Consider the following 3,515-nt stretch of genomic DNA (forward strand, 5'->3'; position numbering starts at 1 on the left):
GGGCCCACCTGTCATTGAGACAGGGCCGGTCTACTGGAGTCAGCCCAGCCGGCTGTGGTGTGCACTCGCACATGCACGCGCCCAAGGCAGGGGCACGGCGCGGCCATACGAGGTCGGCGAGGCTGGCAGCAGCTAGCGGGGGTGAGCGGGGGAGTTGCCGCGCGCAACCGGGGCCTGGCCGGAGTGCGGCAGGGATGCGCGCGGAGGGGCGAGGCAAGTTGCCGGCGGCAACGGCAGCTCGAGGAGGTAGCACTGCAGCAAGAACCAGCGGCCGCGATGGAGGCAGAAGGCGGGCATGGCGCATGCGTCGGGGGAGCAGCAGTGTGCAGCAAGCAGCAGGGAAGGCAGGGCGCACGGGACGCGGTCAACCGCCGCGGTGAGCGCGAGGGTGTGTGAACTCACGCGCGAGCGCCGGCCATGGCGGCCGAGCGCGGGGATGGCCTCAACGGCGACACATCGAAGCAGGGGGAGAGGGGATCCGGGAGAGGAGCTCACAGTGCGCCTGCAGATGAGCAAAGTGGGCGCGAGGATGGGTTGTCGGAGTCGATTTTGATGACGAAGTCGTCGGCGTCCAAGAAGGAAGAAGTCGGCGGAGAGGGTGATGCAGAGGCGGTGAGCTCGAGGACGGGGTCGGGAAAGGCATAGCATAGCACGTCGGAGCTCGTGGGCGTGCTCCTAGGCGACGGCGAGCCCATGGGGCGCGCGGGTGAGAGCGCCCATGGTGACGGCGTCGGGCGCTGACGGATCTGGAGTGGGGGCGAGGCCAAAGGGAGAGGGGGGAATTGGGGGTCGCTAGGGTTCGGCCCGGGTGATGGCCGACTTAAGTACGAGGAGGGGCGCCGGCGGATGGCCGCCACGGCGATGCCCATTGCCGTGGCGGGCATCGGAAGTGGCCACGGTGCGGGAGGGACAGGGAGAGGGAGGGGATAGGTGGGCTGGCCTGCTCGGGCGGACGGCTGGCCTGGGGGTGGCCAGTTGGGCCACTTGGTCCAGGGGAGAGTGGGGGGTCTTTTTGTTTTCTTTTACTATTTTTCTGTGTACTTTACTTTACTTTTATTCAATTTTATCTTTTTTTCCTGTTGTTTTAGTTTTTGTAAAATATATACTTGGTAGCTAATTTAGTATTTCAATTTAGTCCACTGTCACAAAAATTCTAGTCCCCAAATAATTTAGTTTGATATTTTATTAATTAGTAAAGGCATTTAAATAATTATGTTTGCTACTACATAAATCATTTTAGTGCAGTTAGGAATTTCATAAAAGTTTGGTTTCACCACCATAATCGCCTATGCATAATCTGGCATGACCCGAACATTTTAATTTCATTGGTTGAAAACTTTTGTTGTTTGCCTTTAATTAAAATTTGAATTTGAATCGTTTTGAACTAAAGCTAGTTTATCAATAGTAACAGAGGTGATTTGGCATCATTAGCAGAGGTTTACTGTATCTTAATTATCCGGGTGTCACAAACACCATGTTTAAGTAGAGATTACAGCGGGGATAATAGGTGTTACACCGTTGCATAGAGGGGGAGAAAGTTGGTGTTGACGGTAGCAAGATTGTTGATGTAGATCATTGCCCCCGGCGGCACTCCGGCGCCACCGGATGCGAGGGGGAGAGAGCCCTCCTTCTTCTTCTTCTTCCTTGGCCTCCCCCCCTAGATGGGAGGAGAGTTCCCCCTCTGGTCCTTGGTCTCCATGGTGTCGGAGGGGCGGGAGCCCCTCCGAGATTGGATCTCCCTCTCTTTTCTCTTCTGTTTCGCATTCCCAGATCTGGTCGAAAACCGTTTCTTATATTCCTGAAGATCCGTAACTCCGATTGCGCTGAGATTTTAACACGATTTTTTTTCCGGATATAAGCTTCCTTGCGCCCGAAGTAGAGGTCCAACCGACGTACGAGGTGAGCACAACCCACCACGGCACGCCTGGCTCCTCTAGCATGCCCTGGTGGGTTGTGCCCACCACTGGCCCCCGTTTGCGGTGATTCCAACTCCCCAAAATCACATATATTCCAAAATAATTCTTCGTGAAATTTTATTGCATTTGGACTTCATTTGATATGGATACTATGCGATACAAAAAACATGCAGAAAACAGGAACCGACACTTGGCACTGGATCAATAGGTTAGTCCAATAACTCATATAAAAAGTTGCCAAAAGTATGTAAAACTTGTATAATATTGGCATGAAACAATCAAAAATTATAGATACGACGGAGACGTATCAGCATCCCCAAGCTTAATTCCTGCTCGTCCTCGAGCAGGTAAATGATAAAAAAGATAATTTTTGATGTGGAATGCTACCTAGCATAAAATTGATCATATATCTAATCATGGCATGAATATTAAGACATAAGTGATTCAAAGCAATAGTCTATAATTTGACATAAAGACATAAATACGCAGGCATCCCAACAAACAATTATGTCTTTCAAAATATCAAAGCTAAAGAAAGCTATCCCTACAAAATCATATAGTCTTGTCATGCTCTGTCTTCTTAACACAAAGTATTTATCATGCACAACCCCGATGACAAGCCGAGCAATTGGTTTGTACTTTTTAATGTGCTTCAGCTTTTTCAACCCTCACGCAATACATGAGCGCAAGCCATGGATATAGCACTATGGGTGGAATAGAGCTATGCTCCCCGGCAACGGCGCAAGAAAATAGTCTTGATAACCCACAAGTATAGGGGATCGCAACAGTTTTCGAGGGTACAATATTCAACCCAAATTTATTGATTCGACACAAGGGGTGCCAAAGAATATTCTCAAGTATTAGCAGCCGAGTTGTCAATTCAACCACACCTGGAAACTTAATATTTGCAGCAAATTATTTAGTAGCAAAGTAATATGATAGTAGCGGTAACGGTAGCAAAAACAATATTGATTTATATGATTGTAACAGTAGCAACAGAAAAGTAAATAAGCGAAGAACAATATGTGAAAAGCTCGCAGGCAATGGATCAATGATGGATAATTATGTTGGATGCGATTCCTCATGCAATAGTTATAACATAGGGTGACATAGAACTAGCCCCAGTTCATCAATGTAATGTAGGTATGTATTCCGAATATAGTCATACGTGCTTATGGAAAAGAACTTTCATGACATCTTTTGTCCTACCCTCCCGTGGCAGCGGGGTCCTATTGGAAACTAAGGATATTAAGGCCTCCTTTTAATAGAGTACCGGACCAAAGCATTAACACTTAGTGAATACATGAACTCCTCAAACTACGGTCATCACCGGTAAGTATCCCGATTATTGTCACTTCGGGGTTAACGGATCATAACACATAATAGGTGACTATAGACTTGCAAGATAGGATCAAGAACTCACATATATTCATGAAAACATAATAGGTTCAGATATGAAATCATGGCACTCGGGCCCTAGTGACAAGCATTAAGCATAGCAAAGTCATAGCAACATCAATCTCAGAACATAATGTGGATACTAGGGATCAAACCCTAACAAAACTAACTCGATTACATGATAAATCTCATCCAACCCAT

The sequence above is a fragment of the Triticum urartu genome, chromosome 5, assembly GCF_003073215.2.
Source record: "Triticum urartu cultivar G1812 chromosome 5, Tu2.1, whole genome shotgun sequence".
NCBI lineage: Eukaryota > Viridiplantae > Streptophyta > Magnoliopsida > Poales > Poaceae > Triticum > Triticum urartu.